At 34.3% G+C, this 24,255-nt stretch overlaps 1 long non-coding RNA gene across 1 annotated transcript in view; it reads right to left on the bottom strand.

The window, feature by feature from the left end:
* Positions 1-24,255, bottom strand: part of LOC147077567 (uncharacterized) — a 64,436-nt gene that overhangs the window by 19,898 nt on the left and 20,283 nt on the right. The gene's annotated exons all lie outside the window — the stretch shown is intronic.

Raw genomic sequence — 24,255 nt, 5'->3', positions numbered from 1 at the left:
GACGCTTAAGCCGCGCTTCCATCGTGGGTGTTGGCTAGTTCATAGCTTTGTTTGGGCGTTTCTACAATATGGTGGACACTTTTTCATTCATATTTATTTATTTTAGTTGAATTATAAAAACATACCACTTGTGTCACGTAATTTGTAATTTTTTTTTATATTGTTATGCGCTGCTCAAACAAAACTATAATAGATACCTATATTTAATTCTATCTATAGAATATCTTATTTCACGTATGATTATATGGCATAATTTTAGATATTTTATAGATAGAGGTGTATTTTTTGACAAAGAATATTCCGTTATGGTTTGGTTTCGCAGGGCTTAAGGCGATATACATGTTTTTGATAATTTAAAATTTCAACTGTATCAATTAGTAAATATTTAGGTACCTATCTGAAATCATTGAAAAGAAAAAGATTTTTAATTTTAAGTCAAAAGTAAACTTACAATTGTAAAAAAATGTTATAAAATGTAAAAATTGTCAAAGGACCCCATCTTATTATTAGGTAGGTAATATTTAAGTATTATTAAAATTTAGTTTATTAAGTTTTTTATAATGTAAAAATAAATTTAGTGTTATATAAAATATAAAAATTTAAATGTGTGCAAGCTTCGTATTTTTGCGCTAAGTGCCTTTGCACATCTATTCTGTACACACGATTGCTATCGAGGGTAGTTTTTCATTTTTATATCGAAGTATGAGCACGTATTGTAACAATTACAATAAATTAGCCTTCTAAACAGTCAAAACTGTCTATCCCACTATAAAATTTAACACATAGAAGTGCTGTTAAAACATAGCACGTATTGTAACAATTACAACCTTGTAATTGTTACAATAAGTGCTAATACATCGATACAAAAAAATCTACCCTCGATAGTTACCGATAGCGGCCGATATCTGTCTTGTGTATAGAATAAATGCGCTGGTAGGTAAAGACATATCCTTAATTGAATCGTTATACGTGTGACGTCACTAAATACAAAAAAAATGTACAACTGTCATCGTATTTTCGTTTATGGCTGTTAATTATTGGTGTTATTTAATGTTCTATGCATGCTCCTCTTAATTATTAAGAGTTTTCCTTGTTATGGTAATAATAGTTATGTCCAAAGAGATTGGACTTGGTTCTGTCTAAGTAAAATGTCAGCCGACAGAAGTTTTTGTTTTGAAGGAATGAACCCAACATTTTTAGCCGTTTGACAAATGGAAGATACCTGCTGAGTATGACGATAGCTTGGTTAATAACCGTATTTAGAAACAATATGTTTTATATTTTATATATAAATAAAGAAAATCGGAAACTTATTTGGTTTTAATCGCTTTTATTCACACTACCCCATTCATAATTAGTAGTACCTGTTCGCACAAGGAAACTCATTATTGTAAACCATATAGTTATTGCCATCTCCCGTCAGTTCGAAGAAGATGCATTCTATTTCTTCGCTCGGTATGCTGGTTGCTGTTCACCGTCTGTTATTTGGACTTGGGAGTGAACAAATAAATACCTCGGAATTGTGTGAAACGGCGATTTTTATTTGACTCATACTTTTACTATTAAATAGTACTACTATCAAAACTTTACAATTAAAATGTAATAAATTTTAATACATTTTTATCTTCATTGTTTATAATAATCTATTCAACTATTCATTCTACTTCAAATTCTCGTAATTTTTTTGTTATATTTTTTTATTGTGACCCTTGAACTGATAGGTAGTGACACCTACCTGTTATCACCAGGCTTTTCTTGGTGTTTATAAATATTAAATAAAAGCGGGTCGAACCGTTACCCTGATGTCTATAAACGATTAAATAAAACACCTGATCTGATTCCCTGCTCGACTACGTACCTAAATGTGTTATCCTTGGGTAAAGACCATCGCCCGGTGTGTAACAGTAAAGATGAACAAAGATCCAGAAAAAGGTAGGTAACAATAAAGTACACGAAATGACGAATGCAAATAAATAATCGAAAAACGTGGCGGATTTGTTTTATATAAAATAGGCGCTAGTAATAAAAAATAAAATGTTTAGTCATTAGTTTTATAAAGGAATTAATTACTAAATATGTACGTAGTAAATAATAAATTATGTAAGGGATGGACGATCGTGCTGCGTGGTTGAGATGACGTATGCCTTGAGGAAATTAGCATTAAGAAAATACTGTAATTTATAACTACAATACGCCATGTATAGCATAATTACCGAAGAAAGTAATTATATTAAATAATATCTTCATTTTATAAATTCAGTATTCAGATGGCAAAACCTGATATGTGCAGGAGAGCTGTTTTAAATTTTGAGATTGTTTGAATCTTTCTGGTGAATATGTCTTTGGTAAATAATATAATGAAACGATGTATTCGAAATGAGTTTTAGATATAGAATAAGTATTTCAAAGTTTTGTTTCTTTAGGTTTGGTAGAAAAAAAGATTTTCCAGATTTTCCATTTTATAATTTTTTGCCATCTTATGTTCCAATATATTGTAATTATATGGTAAGATAAACTAACATGATTTGTGAGGTAATTGGATAATAAAACTTCAAAAAATGGCTTAACATAATATATTTTTTTAATGCTTGACACTTACTGATTAAAAATGTTACATAGGTTCATATTGATACAGACATTGGCATCAAATATTTTCAGAGGGTTGCAAAAATAATTCCTAATGAGAATTTTCCGTTCCATGAAATAATATGAATTCCATATTAGGTATGCTCTTACAGGTAGATATACTAATATAAAGAAACGATTAAATCATAATATATATTTTTAAAATTTTAACCCTTAACAATATATTTTACGTCTACATTGCCCTCAGGTTCATTGCCATCAAAGCCATCTAATTTTTAACAACTTTAACTTATTACCTACCTTCTTTATCTTATTTGCGATGAATTTGTGATTTTGTAAGTAGTTTGAAAAAGCAAAAAAAGTAATTTGGGACGTATGTATCACTTCACTTCCATATTTTTTAAGTTCTTGTCGTCAACCTTTTTTTTTGCTGTCTCTATTCTTGAATGGTCACTATCACATTCGAGTCTAGTATGAGAGGATAGAAGAAATTTTTGGTCAATCAGCTTCTTCACCGAGGTATTTTTATAATGCATAAGTAAACATACATGTCACACTAATATTTATGGTCTGTCCATCTGCAGCTTTTGAGTATGTGACAACGAGTTTGATTCCAGGTAAAAGAATCACGATTTTCTTAAATACACATGATGCGATGTCTTTAGAACCTCTCCACCGTTTGACTCGTGCCACATTATAACCTTCAGAGAATTCTTGAGAAGCGCATTCTCTAATAGTTAAATTGTAATCAAACAATAATCTTTTATAGTAGGTACACAATAATTGTGGATACTAGCAGACATGGTAGAACTTGTTATAAACAACTATTACTAGTTGGTTTGATCTTTCCTTAGCTGTAGTTTTATCTCCTGGTTTACTGTAATAACATTTTTGTGCATTAATGAAATGTGCATTGTGTTGTTTGGAGATTTCATTCATTGCCTCTTTGATAGACATAAATATAACGTTTACATGTAATATATTCATCGTCTTATGTACCTATCTAATAAGGTTTATTGAATTTGAAACCCGTTTTGTTAAATACCTACATCATAATATCGTCTCTGTTCTGGCAGAACACACTAACTGAACAATACTAGTTTTGAGTAATTTGACTTTGAAGTTGTTAAAATGTTTGAAATGGTCTATCATGTGAGTTTATTATGTAATCGTAAAAGGATGACTTTAAAATAAAGACGGTTTATTTATTAAGAAGGTTTCCAGACGGTAAAGTTTGAAATAAGAAACATTTTGGTATAACTAACTCAATACGTACCTATGTCATTTTTTCGAATTAGTGTCTTCTGCCAGAACAGTGACGATATGCAGTTCTCCCACTTCCATTTTCAAACTTCATTGTTTTATATTCACCATTACATAATTTTTATATTTAAATGACTTGGTAAGCATATTTAAATAGGAACATCTTCACAGGAGTAATGGCTCTCGTGTTTTGGAGGCTTTCTATTAAATGCCTCGATCTGGACTCGTTCATCAACCATTTTTTTTTTGTGGATGTCTTCCTCTTAAATGTTGTCCATAAAAGCCAGCTGGCGATGAATTTGTCAGAATGAATTATTGTTGTAGTATAATATCTGTTAATTCAGCACCACTAACTGACGTTTGAGGATCAGATTCGACGGATTTTGCTGGACAATTAATTCTTACACCGACTGCCGGATCATTATTTTTCCACCTGATGGTATATAGAGAGAAAGTGGTATTTTTAAAACTACGTTACCAATGAGAGTATTGCTCTAATAGATTTATTAGGGGTTTCTTTATCCTGCTGGTTCTTCGTTCTTCGTTAGTTCTAACCATCTTGTCATCTTATAATACCTATCTACCATGGTGTTAGCAACCGGGCTCGAAATGGAACGGAACGCACCGGAGCGCCGTTCCGGCTCGTGAAATTTGTAAAATTATCTCTCCGTCTCGTGGAAAAAATATGTTGACCGTCTGAGCTAGATAGGCCATAGAATAGAAAATCTGCACACTTATTTTCATAAAATACACATACGATTTGATGACTATGTAAATATCTTCAGAAAATTTGTCGAGGGCTCCGGTTCGTAAACTTTTCCATTTCGAGCGCTGGTTAGCAAACAAAATATCGGATGGCAAAATCACAGTATTGGCAGATATTATGTTTTGTCATATTATACATTTCACTCAAACCTTGGAAACGAAAGATGGCAGAATGAAATATTTTGCTGTATATGCTTCTCTCAACTTTCAACATTCATCATTTTGGGGATATAACAAAATGCCAACGCTCATAACTCCAATACTAGCGGGTCTACGAAATATTGGGTTTTGCCATCTTATAGATCTTAACGAGAGGAGTCTGAATATAGTGATACCTAACTCAATTTCGTCAAAAAGTCGAGTTATTAGGTTTTGTCATCTGAAAACTGACATAATAATTTATGTAGTAGGTACCTATGGATATTATCCCCTAGAATTCCAAAAAAACAGTTATTGCAAATTACATTAATCCAATAATAGACTGAGCTAGCCCTACTTATAGCTAATTGGGGGGGGTGTTAATCCTTGTTTTGGATGACAGTAAGTTAGGTATAAGGCAAAAATAAGTAATATTAAATGGAAACCAAACCTAACCTAACCTAACAAATAATGCAGTATAATCGGCTATTTTCAAAATGTCATTGCTTTGGCTTCCTGTAAACCGACAAGAACCAACTAATGTTTTAGAATAATATGCATGTAACAGTGAAAGAATATTGTATTTTCCCCATAACGATACCGTCGAATCTCTTTTTATTTTCCCCAGAGAGCATAGACAATTATTTTTTTTAATTGAAGTCCTGATGTCTATGCTCGAAACCATAGCGTATTTGCCAGTGTAACACGTTAGCCTGAGGTCGTGAAGCTATTGACAGATTTTAATATCAAATACCGCATAAAATGGAAGAAGAAACCGGTGAATTGTCACATGAAACGGCGGAGGTAATCAGCGACGGTGCATACCTATCGATTGACGTAAATCACTTCAACAGCAAGGGTCGATTTGACGTGTCAGTCAAACAGGAAAACATCGAGGACGACGATAGTATACATTTAAAAGAGGTAAGTAGATTTCTAATTTGTTTAGGCGAGGGTATTCAAAATTCTGTTTCAAATGCGCAGTAACTAAGCACGACTAAAGTGAACAACAAATTGAAGACAATATTGTTTTAATATCTAACGGAACAAACACTATGTAATTATACAAAGCTTTTTCATTCGATTTTACGAAATAAGTATTGCAAAAGTAATCACGGTTCTTGTCTGTTTAGTGGAAGCCAACGGCAAACAAATTTAATGCAAACACCTTCTATATTAACTATACTAGATTAAGGTTAGGTTGGGGTGAATGTTTTAGGCTAAGGCCACATAGTCAGGTGCCTTGCTTGCAGGTGGCTACGTGCTTGGTGACATACACTACTACGCGGACGCACACTATACTATCGCAATGCCACACTTCACGCTTCGCGCCTCGCTATCAGATTATTAGTGACCTCGTGAGTCTCCCGGCGAACAAACGTATTGGTAATTTTCATTGTGTTACCTAACCTAGTGATTTTGCAAGATGGCGGATGTTTCTTTAGTATGACAAACGTCGTGTATTTTTAGGTTATAAATAATAACACGTGTGATGAATTGACATTATGCACCCAACAAGTTATACTTAAATTCACTGTGAATAGTAGCTTTCTGGTTAGTTTTTAGAGTAACATATAGTTGTTGACTTGAGCGCTCCCAAATGTCAAATGAATTTGTACCTAAGCACGTAGCGTGCAAATTGGCAGAGTGTTTTTAGTAGACAAGCATAGCACCTACCTATGTGGCCGAAGGCTTAGTAAAATAATCTGCTGTAGGTTAACACAGTGCATCGTATTAACCATCATCAGTTGAGTAGGTAATTAGAATTGATTTAAGAGACGCTTTAAGTTTTTTAGTGTCGTTATCTATGGGCGAATGCATGAGATTTTATCTCCGCTGTGCTCGGCGACGGTCGTTGCGTGTTTGCTGCATACATATTTCAATATGCGACTATTTTCCTAACGCGGCAAGGTTGAATTGCTTAAGCTTAGACTAAGGCCATTCTTCTCGCAGAAACTAAAATCCGACAAACTGGTTGCTAATGGAATTTATAAACTAGCCAGTTAAATACTTAGCACACCGGGCTACTGAAAGCCAATAATCTCATAACCTCAAACTGTCAAACCCATTGTCTTTCCTACTTCATCCTAAGCTTTTTCCGTAATATCTTTACGGGAATATTTTGGCAGCCTGTAATTATACAGGCAAGAGTATTTCTCAACATCTGCCACATATTTAAAATAAAAAATCAGTTCTCCCATCTCTAAATTTTGACGTCTTGACTTGTTATTGCTTGTGTATTTCAGTTCAGTGGTAGGTACCAATGTTGTTAAGAATATATGATTTTTCATCAAATTTACAGATATTGGTACCACTGTTTAATGGGTGACTGGGAAACTAGCATGTCGCGTCTCCTCGGTTTCAGTTGCGGAGATTTTTAAACTGAGAGATTCCAGTCTTGCCGTTAGCGAGCCTCCATTGAAATACATTAGCTGGATACTGGTGTTTCAGTCACGTCTTTTTTGAGTATCCACGTGAGAGGATTGCCTTACTCTGTTGCTCTACAATCTCCCGAATAAACACGAAGAGGACCGAGCGAGAGAGTGTAGTAGATCAGCTCAGTTTTCTTCTTCTAGCAGGAGCGCAGTCCTGTGGCAGTTCTTTGTGCACAGAAGGATAGGGCAGATAAACCCGTAATGGCGTATACTATTTGACAGAGATATAAATTTCACCCTTATTACAATGCCAATAGAGTTCACGTTGATATGTATTGTGTAGGTACTGTTACAGAACGTCGGGATCAACTTTATATAAACACATTTTATATTTAAACTGGCTTTATTACAATGTACTATCTATATATCTAATATATAAAAATCAATATTTGTTTGTTTGTTCGTATTTTATGCGCTGCCATACCGTTCATCCGATTGCAATAAAACTTTGTCAACTTATAGCTTGCACTTGCGCGAAGAGTATAGGCTGCCTGTCTGTCTGTATGTCTGTATGTCTGTATGTCTGTATGTCTGTATGTCTGTCTGTCTGTCTGTCTGTCTGTCCCGTATGCGATCCTATACCAGTCATCCGATTGCGATGAAAGTTTGGTAAGTGGTTGTATGCACACCCGTGAAGGTTTCTGAATTAGAAAAATCATCATCTTCTTCTTCTTCTTCTTCATTCTATTTTATTTTATTCGAATGGTTCCTATACCATTCATCCGATTTTGATGAAACTTTTGTCAGTTGTTGTACGCACACCTGCGAAGGTTTCTAAATTAGTATTATATAAAATACAAAGTTTGTTGTTTGAATGTTCCATCCAATTTTGGTTTTTTACTGCATATTAATAACATTAATAACGTTTGCATATATTTGTGTTCTTTTGTTTGACCTTTACTCCTATTAAAATTATTTTTATATTGCCATAATATTGTATTACACGGATATTTTAATAATAAAAAAATAATCACCTATTATTTTTAAATATCTAAGATAAATATAACCACGAAGCGATCCTGTGCGAAGCTGGGTACTGAAGCTAGTAATATATAAAAATGAATGTTTTTTTTGTCTGTCTGTCCCGTATTCGTTCCTATTCCCTTCATCCGATTGCGATGAAACTACTGTCAGTTGTTGTGCGCACACCCGCGAAAGTTTTTCAATAAGTACAACCATCTTCTTCTTCTATTCTATCTTCTTCTATTCGTATGCGTTCCTATACTGAATTCGGAAAAGCCATGCTTCTCACATGGACAGCAGTATGTAGCCTGCTCGTCGGCAAAGGAATGTACAATTCGTTGGTGTTAGTATGACTTGCAGCCCAAGAATGCAACGTGTCAAAGCGTATCTCCGTATTATGAGTAATTATATAATCTAAAACGTATCTCAACAAACATATCAGCTGATACATTTTTGTGTTTATTGATTTTTTCAGTTTGGAGAGCGCTTATGAACAGGTATTAAAAAGGGCAATAGTTAAAATTTGTCGTAATTAAGCACGACAGTCGTAGGATAGTAGTAATGCACAGTGCGCGATACCCAAGACACGCAGGTTCGATCTTTACTTTTTTTCGAAAAAGATTTTCACTGTTGGCTATATTTTCTCATGATTGTTTTCAAAATGATGTGTTTTTAACATGGTAAGGTAAATACATATCGCACCCTGAGATCTATAGGGTCGTCACTGCAAAATAACACAAAAATGACTTATGAATGCAGTTCGAGAGAAAAAAAATATGTTTAATGCTATATGGCATTTACTGCCACTTGGAAGCAATTGCCTCCTACACCATTGTGTTCATATGGCTATTTTATGTAAAAAAATATATTCTGAGCTATATGGCATTATCTTACATGAGGCCCTTTTGCCTAAAAAATATTTAATCTTTGGTAGAATATTTATTGTACTATATAGCCGTATTTGCAGATGATTTGCATTGATCGAGTAAGTACATACGCACATATATTTTTGAAGTTATACTTCTTTTGGCGCTTTTTGGAAATCGGATCAGAGTGTATTTTTGGCGTGTGACATATACCACATAATTTATTTTTTCACACGAAAAATAACGCACTCGATTGGATTCGAACCACCGATTGTTCGGTTATCAGCCGAACGTACTACTTTTACGCCACAGTACGATACTGCAATCGTGATCGATTATACAGTATAATATTATGGTTTAGAATTGTTCCGTTGCCTAGGCTGCAAATCTATTATTGTCGGCCATTTGCAATTCCTTACCTAAACAAACCATTAAACGTCAGAGTGACAGTCGGCGAAACAGCGATTAATAATTATATAGTTTAGTAATATAAGTTAAAATGAAATAACACAACGGCGCTTCAATAAGCGGCCCGTTTTCTTACGTCTGTAATTTAACAAGATAATTAAGAACTAGTTGAACAATCTAGGTTATTACAAGTTTTGTTTATCGTGAGACATTGAAATAAATTTTATTTCGAGTCCTACTGATGATTAAGTTATTTTTATTGTTCTCTTTTATTTCTCTAGGTTTTATATATATTTTATTTTTATTTCTATATTAATTTTGTTCTTGTATAAAACACTTATTTTAATAAATTCCAAATTAAAAAGTTGCATTTTGTTTTTTTCTATTTAAACTATGAAGCCGCATCTGAGAGTGTGTTCGTCAATTCTCAAACTATATGGAAGCGACTGCAAAAACCACAATATAATTTAAAAAATATATATTTATATATATTTAAGAACTACAGTAGGGTATAGTTTACAAAATTATTGTAACATGGTTCAATTTTCTACAGTCTACTGCAATTAATTAAATTGTAGTTCTTTATTTTACTTTCAAACTCAATTTACTCAAGTCACTATTAGCAGTTAAGACCCTATAGATCTCAATGTGCTGTATATTTACAAAAAGGCAGATTGAAGTACGCAATGTGCTGCAGTCACTGGTATGTCTTTCGGTGAGTATACATTCACTTGCCAAATGCAGTCGTACATTGGTGGCCACTGAAAGCAGAGGATCCAGCTGTGGCAGGTCTTGTCCAGAAATGGATTGACTGTTACATTATATTATTAATCATGTTGTTATTTTCAGGAGTGTGAAGACAGCCTGATCAATATAAGGTCAGAGAATGATAATGAGGGTGTCATCATCAAACAAGAATTTGTTGACGATGCAATTCGCCAAATCAATATTGAAAATCCTCAACCCGGCTCCTCCGATCGACAATACAGCCCAGTAGACCAGGTACGTTCATTGACAGGTTCACTAATAATACAACTTTTAAACATTTTTGGGCATTAAAATTTATATGGCCACCGCAGTTGTTTGAAGTTGAAATAATCCAGATATATCAAATCGCACCACCTTAGAGGAGGCCAATAATTGTCATGTCCATTTTTCGAAATCAACTAAAGCAATCGTTTATAATCGGTTCCCGAAAGAAAATAAATGAAAATCGTGTCATACTCACCTCAAATCAACTCCAAAAAAACTTGGTGGAGCTAGTAGTAGTAATTCTGAATGACAGTGAAAATGGAAAACCGTTCAGTTATGCGAATTCTATAAAAGAAGCGTGGTTAAAATGTTCCCACGACCTTTTTGTAAAACGTGAAAACAAGAAAAATATATATAAAAAAAATAAAAGATATGCCTTCGTCTAGAAACACGATGAAAGATAGAATCTCAATGTTATTTTTTTAACTTTTTATTGTAATACACAAAAACTACTTTTTAATTTTTCTCAATTAAAAACTGCTCGGCACGTCAGACAGTCGAAAGATTATTTTTGGAAAATTTTGGCACTCGGCCTACGTAAAAAGGTTCACCAACACCGTGTCTAGGTATAATATTTCTACCTCGATCTCTTACTTATAATGAACTGTTATTTGAAAGTCTACTTTGAATGTATTTTTTAGATTATCGCTAGAACCACTGTAGCTGCCAATGTTACGAGCCTCATGTCGTCCTGGGACGTGACTGAAGCACAAGCGTCTAGCGAAGACCTACATATTGAGGAACACGACATTAAGAAAGAACTCAAAGAATATATTGAAAGGTACAAAGATGTCGCCTATCGCAATAGTAAACGTGATATCTGTCAATCGAATATGGTAAACACAGAATTATTAGTGGCTGTTATACGACTGGAAAAAAAAACTTTTCATAAAGAAAATTTTTCTTGCAGTATCTGTTTTAATTTTTTTTCATCGTTCGACCTAATGTTGCTTCACAAAGCGATACACAAAACCACAATTGCAAAAACGACCGATTCCGTCGCAAGGCTGGTTAAATGTGACGAGTGCAAATACTCATGCACGACGTCTGGTAGTATGAAAACACACAAAATTACTGATTCTGGTGAAAAGCCATTTAACTGTGATATATGTAATTACTCATGTAAACAATCTGGTCACTTGAAAACACACAAAATGACTGATTCTTGTGAAAAACCATTTAAATGTGACATTTGCAATTACTCATGTAGACAGTCAGTTAACATGAAAACACACAAAATGACTCATTCTGGTGAAAAGCCATTTAAATGTGATGAATGCAATTATTCATGCAGACAGCCAAGTCACATAAAAAGACACAAAATGACTCATTCTCGTGAAAAGCCATTTAATTGTGATAAATGCAATTACTCATGCACGACGTCAGGTAGCATGAAAACACATAAAATGATTCATTCGGGCGAAACGCCATTTAACTGTGATAAATGCAAATACTCATGCAGACAGTCAGGTAACATGAAAACACACAAAATGACCCATTCTGGTGAAAAGCCATTTAAATGTGTTATATGTAATTACTCATGCAGACAGTCAGGTTCTATGAAAGCACACAAAATGACCCATTCTGGTGAAAAACCAATGAACTGTGATAAATGCAATTACTCGTGCTCAACATCTGGTAGCATGAAAACACATAAAATGACTCATTCTGGTGAAAAGCCATTTAAATGTGACACATGCAATTACTCATGCACGACGTCTAGTAGCATGAATAGACACAAAATGACTCATTCTGGTGAAAAACCATTTAACTGTGATAATTGCAATTACTCATGCACGACGTCAGGTAGCATGAAAACACATAAAATGACTCATTCGGGCGAAACGCCATTTAACTGTGATAAATGCAAATACTCATGCAGACAGTCATGTAACATGAAAAGACACAAAATGACCCATTCTGGTGAAAAGCCATTTAAATGTGATATATGTAATTACTCATGCAGACAGTCAGGTTCTATGAAAGTACACAAAATGACCCATTCTGGTGAAAAATCATTTAACTGTGATAAATGCAATTACTCATGCTCAACGTCTGGTAGCATGAAAACACATAAAATGATTCATTCTGGTGAAAAGCCATTTAAATGTGACACATGCAATTACTCATGCACGACGTCTGGTAGCATAAAAAGACACAAACTGATGCACACTGGTGAAAAGTTATAATGTGATAAATTTAATAGTTCTGATGAAATTGCATAAAAAGACTCATTCTGGTGAAGAACCAATTTCAATGGTTTAATGAACTTATAACAAAATTATTCATTTACATAATTATTAGGATAAATACCAGTGCATATATTTTAATAAGATGAAATTACATGAAAGGATCCATTCCGGTGTAAAGCCAATTCGTGTAAATTCTTATACGCATGCAATTGTCTGTAAAAACACAAAAATAAAAGACACTGGTTTTGCTTTTCATTGAACTGTAAACTGTGCAGGAATGATTCGGATGCTAGGAAGAGGGTAAGGTATGCTTAGGATGCCAGTTACTGACCTTTTATGCTATTAAGGTTGGCTCCATGGCCTGGTTGTCAATCTTGGTCGTATTATCAGTCTCGTTCGGTATTGTTCATTGGATCATCCGGTACGTGCACTTGACGGTTTAGCTTAGGTAAGTGTTTATATGCGCACAGTTGATGAATGACTGACCGTTATTTGTCGCGCCAGGCAAGGTTCAAATTATCAAGTAAGTAGAAATTTATCTGTTGTATTAGGGCCATCCTAATTGGCATATTCAGACAAGGCCATTTGAATGTGAAATAATTGCTCATGCAAAACTTCTGGTAGCATATGTCACGACTTATTTATTTTTAAAAAATCCCCCATTTTTGGGACATAATTTCAATATAATATTATACCAATAAAGGCGTTAGCTACCCGTTCATTTATTAGCTAGAATAAAGTATCTGTAGTAAATACTTTGTAATAATAGTCAGTCTAGAAGGATCTATAACATGTCTTATTTTTTGTATGATTAAATGGATTAATTTTAAATATTTTATAGATAGATGAGTATTCTTTGGTAAAGTATATTCTGTTATGGTTTGGTTTCGCAAGATTTACGGTGGTTAACATTTTTTTGATAATTTACAATTTCAACTGAATTAATTAATAAATTATGTATCTGAAAACATTGAAAAGAAAAATATTTTTTATTTTGAGTCTTCAGTGAACTTACAATTATTGTATAAAAATGTGAATTTTCAAAGGAGTCCACCTTATTATTAGGTTGCTAATATTTAGGTATTACAATTTAGTTTATTAAATTTTTTATGTGTTTATATTTTTTTATTATTTTTTAATTAATAAACTTACAATTGTAAAAAAATGTTATAAAATCTAAAATTTTTCAGAGTACCCCATATTATTATTACATTATATTGTTTAGTCATGTTAAGGTATTATTAAAATTAAGTTTAAGTTTTCTATTTTGTACTTAAGAGATTTTTCACTAATTCATAGTTTTAATATTTTTTATATTTATTTTAAAAAACATCGATTTTTATAAAAATAGAAATGTGTGCAAGCTTCGTATTTTTGCGCTAGGTGCCTTTGCTCATCTATTCTGTACACAAGATTGCTATCGATTGTAGTTTTTTACAATTTTTAAAATTGTGTACAATTACAACCAACTTCTTGTAATTGTTACAATAAGTGCTAATACTCCTTAATGGAATCGTAATACGTGTGACGTCACTAAATACAAAAAAAATGTAAAACTGTCATCGTATTTCCGTTTATGCCTGTAATTTGGTGTTATTTAATGATCTATGCATGCTCCTCTTAATTATTAAGCGTTTGCCTTGTTATGCTAATAATAGTTATGTCCAACGAGATTGGAATTGGTTCTGTCTAAATAAAATGTCAAGCGACGGAAGTTTTTGTTTTGAATGAATGAGTTGAATGAGAATGATTTTTAGTCCTTTGACAAGTGAAAGGTACCAGTATTACGATAGCTTGGTTAAAAACTGTATTGAGTGAAATATGTAAGTATTTTATTTTATATATCAATAAAGAAAATCGGAAACTTATTTGGTTTTAATCGTTTTTATTCACACTATCCCATTAATAAAAAGTAGCACCCGTTCGCGCAAGGAAACTAGGTAGGCACATTAATATAAGATTCATCATTGTAACCCATAATATAGTTATTGCCACCTCCCGTCAGAATGCTATGCTGGTTGCTGGTCATCTATTTGGACATGGGAGTGAACAAATAAATACCTCGGAATGGTCTAAAACGGCGATTTTTATTTTACTCTTTTACTTAATGTCATGTTATATTACTAATTACATTTTTATCAATTTTTCTGAATGCGAAATGTATGTTATCTTTACATATGCAATCTCTGGAAGCCTACAATTTTTCGCTGTCGTTCTCGCTATCAACGATTAGCCTACCTTTTTTGCATACGGACAAACAGCGTTGCCGGATATTATTTTCTCATAATCGACCTTTACTAGACAGAGTCAGCTCGGAAATGGTTCCGGCCTCTCTAGACCCCCAGAGGAGACATCATCAAATGTGGACAAGTCGAAGGTGAGACATTATGACGTCATCTTACAAATAAGAAAAATCGGAAACTCCCCTTTTTAATAAATTATTGACGGTCATAACTTTAGTACGTTTCCGTTCCATTCCAATCCAATCAGCGCCGTCTAGTCGGTAGCTCGGTTATGAGTCAGAATAGGTGTTTGACACCTCTTAACTGTCGTATTTTTATTGTTTATAATACCTAATAATTACTAATGATCTATTAGGTTTTGATGGTTTATTATTTATGATATTGATAATATAGTGGGTTATTACAAACACTTCAACTATTCATAATTTTTTTTTATTGTGACCCTTGACTTGATAGGTCGGTAATGGAATTTTAACATAGGTAGGTACTCTATTGTATTGATTTGTTATTTAACAGTATTCGTTGTCAGTGTTTATTTGCCTTTTGGTGAGTGTACACAGTACCTGAAGATGCCGAAAGGCGAAACCCGGGTCGCAAATAACAACTCAAATGGAATAGTACAAAACTTAAATCCATTAGAGTTTAAAAGTACATCTATTTTGTTAATCTTTCATTATTATTATATTACCTACTTTACAATTATCTAATGTTTCGGTAAATTGCAAGACAGATAAACACTTGATAAGCTTTAAGTCTCATGACAATATTGTTTTGCACTATTAATTGTACAGCATCTCCCATGACAGTGGCGCACCCAGAAGGGGGGGCAAGGGGCCTTGGCCCCCTCCAAAAACATTGAAATTGAAAGCCAATAGATTAGACAATTAAAAACACGGCAAAAAATGATTTGAAATTCTCCAGCACCCTCTTTAGAAAAATTTCTTAGATTTTAATTTTTAACAACAATTTCGAAACACTAATGTCGGGATTTTTCTAGAAACTCAATCTCTAATGGAAATGTCAAAAAATTCTTGGTGTCCACCCGAATTCCGGAGTGGTGTACACCAGTGGCTCACCCATGGGGGGGGGGGGGGGGGAAGGGGCCCTGGCACCCCACAAACATGAAAATTATCAGAATGGTTTTAAACATTGACATCGAAAGCCAATAAAACACGGCAAAAAAAATGATTTGTAATAATTCTCCAGCACCCTTTTTAGAAAAATTTCTTAGATTTTAATGTTTTTTTAAGGTTTTTTTAGAAACCCAATACCTAAGGGAACTGTCAAAAAATTCTCGGTGTCCTCCCAAATTCTGGAGTGGTGTAGGTCATGGCTGGGGAGGGTTGACAGGGCTTTAGCCTGGGGGCCCGGGCTGTGGGGGGCCCGACGTGTCGGGTTGACAAGATAAGTGAAAAAATCGCCTGCGGCGCTATTACACTTCATGGCCATACACATTGTCTATTACTTATATAATTGGGCAATATATTTTTTGATTATTATGTGTTGATACTCGACAGCTCCATTATTAAAGTAGATGTATTAAAAATCGCCAATAATTCACTGTATAAGTACCTTAATTTTAACTAAAACACAATTTGAAAAACGTTAATGTAGTTGTTCACACTGCATTTAATCTTAGCGGTAGGTAGGGGGCCCGCCAAATATCCTAGCCGGAGGGCCCGTTTCAGGATGTGGGGACCATGGTATAGGTACACCGAGTGCAATAGACAAAAGACCGATAAACGAGAAATTAAGCTGTGAACAAGAAAAAGAGTCTATGGGACTAATTTACATTCTCCTCCTTGGGCCCCCCCCCAATATTAAATCCTGGGTGCGCCAATGTCCCATGATGCCAATGACCCCACCCATTTATTGTAATATTATGGGGTCAAATTTTTCTAAGAATTAGGTACCTACTGCACAAGGATTTGGTTAAGTATATTTAAAAAGTAATATTTTTCTTGTTTCATTATCGCATTAATTTCTTGCGATGCCAGAACTCACATAGATCGCAAGCTCCGATAGGGTTGACCGTCTTAAGATAAGTCTGAATATTGAAAGGCCTAATACAAACGAGGTTCAAGTAACTGGAGGCAAGCACGTCATGGACATGTATTTTGTCATGGGTTGATTGACGGGTTTCCATTTGTTTGGTAGCCGCTACCTAAAGGTCGATGAATGTCTCTTTTAAGGTTAATAAAGAGACCCAGAGCAAGTCTTAGCGTTCTCCAAATTAGAACCGTTTCCTCTTGTCAAGCCTGCCATTAACAATTTATTAGCAAGGGGTGCAAGACTAGTCAATGCGCTCTCACTAGCCAAAGACGTAGACATTTTCGGTGACGTGCTATGTATTTTGTATTCGAAATTTAATTTTATTTTTCTGTATAAAATTGTAGGTAAGTACTTGTTATAAATTTTATTTTCCTCCTAATACTAATAATAACCTTCTATTCCTTCTCTTCTTCTCTTTTGTGAGGGTAATATTTTGTTATAATGTAGTTCTCATGTTGTGTACGTCTTGAATTTAGATTTATTATGTCCACAATGTTTTGTTTCTTAAAGAAATATACTTAAATAAGGATAAAATTATATAATTAATTATAAGTATTTACCTACCTAGCTATTTATAATAATTTACAATTAAAATTTAAGCAATGTTTGTCACCTTTATAAAAATAAGTAGCCTGTGGAAGAAAATATAACTATAATACCTATCAGTTAAATAGTGAGTTTAATTACTGCCACCAATTAAATTTATCAAATATTCACCTAAAATCCCAAAATTTAATAACAACAAAAAATAATGTAATAATATTGCAAATTACATTAATGCACCTCCAATAATAGACTGAGCTAGCCCTACTTATAGCTAATTGGGGGGTGTTAATACCTTGTTTTGGATGACAATAGGTTAGGTATAGGGCAAAAATAAATAATTTTAAATTTAAGAATGGAAACCAAACCTAACCTAACCTAACAAATAATGAACTAAGTATAATCGGCTATTTTCAAAATTTCTTTGCTTTGGCTTCATGTAAACTGACGAGAACCAACTAATGTTTTAGAATAAGATGGATGTAACTGAGAAAGAATATTGTACCTATTTTCCCCATAACGATTCCGTCGAATCTCTTTTAATTTTCCCCAGAGAGGATAGACAATTTTTTATAATCGAAGTCCTGATGTCTATGGTATATTTGCCAGTGAAACACGTTAGCCTGAGGTCGTGAAGCTATTGACAGATTGTAATATCAAATACCGCATAAAATGGAAGAAGAAACCGGTGAATTATCACATGACGAAACGGCGGAGGTAATCAGTGACGGTGCATACCTATCGATTGACGTACATCACTTCAACAGCAAGGGTCGATTTGATGTGTCAGTCAAACAGGAAAACATCGAGGCCAACGATAGTATCCACTCAAAAGAGGTAAGTAGATTTCTAATTTGTTTAGGCGAGGGTATTCAAAATTCTGTTTCAATTGCGCAGTAACTAAGCACGACTAATCTACAAAGTGAACAACAAATTGAAGACAATATTGTTTTAATATCGGACGGGACAAACACTATGTAATTATACAGAGCTTTTTCATTCGATTTTACGAAATAAGTATTGCAAAAGTAATCACGGTTCTTGTCTGTTTAGTGGAAGGCAACGGCAAACAAATTCAATATAAATACCTACCTCCTATATTTACTATACTAGATTAAGGTTAGGATAGGGTGAATGCTTTAGGCTAAGGCCACATAGGCAGGTGCCTTCTTGGTGGCTACGTGCCAGGTGACATATCCTACTGTACTATACGGACGCACACTGTACTATCGCAATGGCCTCGCTACACGATTCGCGCGTCGATACGTGATTATTATTCCCGGCGACAAACGTGTTGGTTATTTTCTTGTACCATCTTTTTCAAGATGGCGGATGTTTCTTCAGTATGACAAACGTCAAACACCGTATATTTTGAGGTTATTAATAATGACGCATGGGATGAATAATTGACATTACGCACGCAAGAAGTTCGAATTTGAGATTTCCGATTTTTTAAACTTAAATTCTCTGTGAGAAGTAGCTTTCTGGTTAGTTTTGAGAGTGACATATAGTTGTTGACTCGACCGCTCCCAAATGTCAAATGAATTCGTACCTAAGCACGTAGCGTGCAATGTGGCGGTGTGAATTTAGTAGACAAGCATAGCACCTACCTATGTGGCCGAAACCTTAGTAAAATAATCTGCTGTTGATTAACACAGTGCATCGTATTAACCACGATCAGTTGAGTAGGTAATAAGACTTTGATTTAAGAGACGCTTTTAGTTTTTTGGTGTTGTGATCTATGGGCGAATGTCGGCGACGGTCGTATTAACCATCATCAGTTGAGTAGGTAATTAGAATTGATTTAAGAGACGCTTTAAGTTTTTTAGTGTCGTTATCTATGGGCGAATGCATGAGATTTTATCTCCGCTGTGCTCGGCGACGGTCGTTGCGAGTTCGCTCCATACAATTTCAATCTGCGAGTATTTACGTCACACAGCAAGGTTGAATTGCTTGAGCTTAGACTGAGGTCATCCTCTCACGCAGAAACTAAAATCCGACAAACTGGTTGCTCATAAACTGGCCAGTGACATGGTTCGCACGCCGATCTACTGAAACCCAATAATCTCACAACCTCAAACTGTCAAACCCATTGGCTTTCCTACTTTATCCTAAGCTTTTTCCGTAGGTAATATCTTTAAGGGAATAATCTGGCAGCATGTAAGTATACAGGCAGGAGTCTTTCTCAACATCTGCCACATGTTTTTAATTAAAAATCGGTTCGCCCATCTCTAAATTTGGCTTCTTGACTTGTTATTGCTTGTGTATTTCAGTTCAGTGGTACCAATTTTGGTAAGACTATATGATTTTTCATCGAATCTACAGATATTGGTACTGCTGTTTAATGGGTGACTGGAAACGGAGAGACTGGGAGACTAGCATGGCGCGTCTCCTCGGTTTCAGTTGCGGAGATTTTGAAACTGAGAGGTTCCAGTCTTGCCGTCAGCGAGTCTCCATTGAAATACATTAGCTGGATACTGGTGTTTCAGTCACGTCTTTTTTGAGTATCTACGTGAGAGGATGACCTTACTATGTTTCTCTATATTCTCCTGAATAAACCCGAAGAGGACCGAGCGTAACAGTGGGGTAGATCAGCCCACCTAAGTTTTCTTCTTCTCACAGGAGCGCGGTCCTGTGGCAGTTCTTTGTGCCTATCAGCAGAAGCACAGGGCAGATAAAACCATAATGGCGTATACTATTTGACAGAAATATAAATTCCACCCTTATTACAACGCCATGTTCACGTTGATATTACATATTATTGTTGTTTAATTTAATAAAACGCATTTTTGAGGCAGACGAAACCGGTCCTAATTTATTGATGGATAGTGGAATGTACTACAAAAAATGCGTTTTAATAAATTAAACAACAATACAATGCAGTTCCACCATGAATTGACAGTTAACAAAATAAAAGAAATTGATATTATGTATTGTGAAGGTACTGGTATGGAACTTCATATAAACACCTTTAATATTTAAACTGCATTTATTAGAATGTAATATCTATATATATATAAAGAATCTTTTCTTGAGTGGCATTGCAACGCATGCCGGTACTAGCTACTAGCTAGTATATTATATTAGTTTATTGTTTACTTGTTAAGGGGGGACATGCTCGTCGAAGGTCAAAATTGAGTTTTTATTGTATATTCAAACCATGATCCTGGACACTCCTTAAACGTTGTAGATGATCTATTTATATAATTTTGAAGCCTTATTATCCTTTATAATTATTTTAAACATTTGATGACTGCATGAAGTATTTTTGTTACATAAAATAGTATTCTTTTAAACCTCTCGCTCTAATGTTTTAGAATATAGTCATATTTCGGTACAGAACTGTGCAGTGGTGTTAAGATTTTTTACATTTATTAATTTTTAAACGCATTTATAAAACCATTAGCATAATTTATTACGAGATAATTTTTGTAAAATATTCACGATAAAAAATTATATTGATAATCTCTGTGATCCCAAATTTGACAAGAATTAGGCATTTTATTATTCAAAAAATCGGCAAGATTAACACATTTCAAGATGATTCTAAAGATATTTATTATAAGCTATGTCTTTGACCATTCAAGTGTGATAAACATCTTATGAATAATGATTGCTTTATAATAATTATTGACCTAAGAATAAGGTGGTGTTTTTTTGAAATACGCCATTTCTTTTGTCATTCCCCAGTGGTTAGGCTACATCATACGGCCGTAGCAATAAATTGACAAACTATAATTGAAGTAGGGAGTAAAATGATATTGACGCGCGTGTTTGAACATGTACCGTTTAAAAAAAAATAAAAAAAAATTCGGTTAAGTACATGTTCAAACACGCGCGTTAACATAATTATACTCCCTACTTTAATTATAGTTTGTCATTTTATGGCTACGGCCGTATGTTGTAACTTAACTACTAGGGAATGACAAAAGAAATGGCGTATTTCAAAAAAACACTACCTTATTCTTAGGTCAATAATTATTATAAAGCAATCATTATTCATAGGATTTTTATCGCACTTGAATGGTCAAAGACATAGCTTATAATAAGTATCTTTAGATTTATCTTCAAATGTGTTAATCTTGCCGATTTTTTGAATAATAAAATGCCTAATTCTTGTCAAATTTGGGATCACAGAGATTATCAAAATATTTTTTTATCGTGAATATTTTACAAAAATTATCTCGTAATAAATTATACTAATGGTTTTATAAATGCGTTTAAAAATTAATAAATGTAAAAAATCTTAACACCACTGCACAGTTATGTACCGAAATATGACTATATTCTAAAACATTAGAGCGAGAGGTTTAAAAGAATACTATTTTATGTATCAAAAATACTTTATGCAGTCATCAAATGTTTAAAATAACTATAAAGGATAATAAGGCTTTAAAATTATATAAATAGATCATCTACAACGTTTAAGGAGTGTCCAGGATCATGGTTTGAATATACAATAAAAACTCAATTTTGACCTTCGACGAGCATGTCCCCCCTTAACACTATGATTTGATACAGTGATTGAATGCAGTCGATGCGTCCTTCTTTAAACTTGAGTTAATACTAAATTGTGAACCTGTTTTGATTCTTTATAAAACAAACATTATTAATATTACGCATGGCAATCCATACGTTTAGTTTGATAATAACAATGGTACGATAAAGCAAATCTTTATCAAATGTATTTCCAGCCATTCATTAAGCTTGCTTATTATTATTTGATAAGAATACAAAGATAGACTCAAAGCTGTGGGGCTGTGCCGTACTGGTTTAGTAGATATTTTGATGCGGCGATCGTCGGTAAAGGAATGACCAATTCGTTGGTGTTGGTATGCGTCCTGGCGTCTTCGATGCTCGACGTCTATGCCGCTTGACACGGTCTTTAAGACCTGGCAGCGAAAGTGAGACGAATCAACCAAGGGCCGGCACACATACACGTTTTTTCAGACATAAAGTGGCGAATGGAGATAACCAAATATCTGACTCCAGACCATTACACCAGTCAATTTTTGACCGGATATTGTGGATTCGCTGGCAAGCTCTTTGAGCTTCGACTTGCAAGCTGCCCGACATGTCCATGCGGAGAGGAAATACAGGATGCCAACCACATCCTCTGCGTATATCTGAGAATGTGCTCCGAACGGGCCAACTGTCCAACCAGCTGTTGGGCCCGTCGGCCCGTCCGACCTGGTTTCTACAAAGGCCAATTATTTTGCTTTTAAAAAAATTGCGGCGTCTTACTATGGGCGTGAAGATCTCTTCACATAAATTTTGCTGCCCGTTTCGTTCTTTTTTATTTATATCCTACGTCACTTCATTTTCTTTTTCGTAATTACCGTATACTTTTTGTCTCCCTGGCACTTTGCATTAAAGTAAACTCAGTCAGAGCTCACTATGAGCGTAGCAACCTAAGTCTTGGGCATCTTCTCCCAGGACACTCCCAGTCCAATTGATTTCAGATGTTTCATATCACCAATTGATGGGTCCCGATAAACGCTCGATTAAGACCGAGCGTGGTGTGGGGCGGGGTTGGTGGAGGGCACTTAATCTCATTGTTTATTGCAACAATATTTTTTTTTTTTTCAAATTAAAAAGTCGCATTTTACTAATTTTTGGAGATCCATTTGTCAACGTGTGTTTTGTGAATAACGATGACGTCTTTGGCACATTCTGGGCGGACGAGTTTTGACGTGAGAGCCGGCTTAACGTTTGCAGAGACTGCGTTGCATTTAGAGCAATTAGTTCCACAAACGGCCGCACATCTTTTCACAAATCTTTGACTGTAATTTCAATAATAATTTATTGAGGCGCCTTTGATCTGCGTCACTCTGACACTCTAGACCAGTGGTTCTTATGTGCGGCCACCAGAGGATTTTACTGTGGCCACCAGTGCTTTACAGAATAGTATTTCAAAAATTTACTTATAAAATTAGTTGAATACCTTACAGACTTGTCTTAAATTTCTTTCCACACTCAAATGATCCATAATGAGTTTTTGTAATGAGATCATGTGTCTGAGAATAAAGTCAATTCAAAGAATTCGTAACAATTGCTTAATTAATATTGTCAATTTTTCCAACTACTGTATACTGTGAGAGATCATTCAGTGTAATTCACTTTATAAAAAACAAATATCAAAGCCAGTTGTTATTTTCATTGCATTTGCATTATATTTAAATAAATATATATGTACTAAAATGTTCAAATACCTACCGCCTACCGTAACTCAATTTGGAGAGCGTTTATGAGCAGGTATTAAAACGGCCAATACTTAAAATTTGTCGAAATCAAGATGGCAGTCGTAGGATAATGGTAATGCACAGGGCGCTATACCCAATAGACGCAGGTTCGATTCTTACCTTTTTTCGAAAAAGATTTTTTCTATTTGCTATATTTTCTCCCGATAGTTTTCAAAATTATGTGTGTTTAAGATGGTAAAGTAAATACATATCGTATACTGAGATCTATAGGGTCGTAACTGCAAAATAACCCAAAAATTAACACATAATTTATTTTTTCACACGAAAAAAACGCACTCGACTGGATTCGACGTCAGAGTGACAGTTGGTACTTTAAAAATAAAAACAACGATAAATAATTATATAATTTAGTAATGCAAGTTAAAATTTATAGAAATAAACCAACGGCGCTTCAATAAGCGGCCCGTTTTCTTACGTGTGTAATTTATCAAGATAATTAAGAGCTAGTCGGAGAATCTATGTTATCACAAGTTTTGTTTTTGTTACGCCAAAGCAGTATATAACTT

This window comes from Rhyacophila brunnea, unplaced genomic scaffold (assembly GCF_057557595.1).
Source record: "Rhyacophila brunnea isolate RB1 unplaced genomic scaffold, BYU_Rbru_1.0 scaffold_13, whole genome shotgun sequence".
NCBI classification, from domain to species: Eukaryota; Metazoa; Arthropoda; class Insecta; order Trichoptera; family Rhyacophilidae; genus Rhyacophila; species Rhyacophila brunnea.
This window is presented reverse-complemented; position numbering and strand designations above follow the sequence as displayed.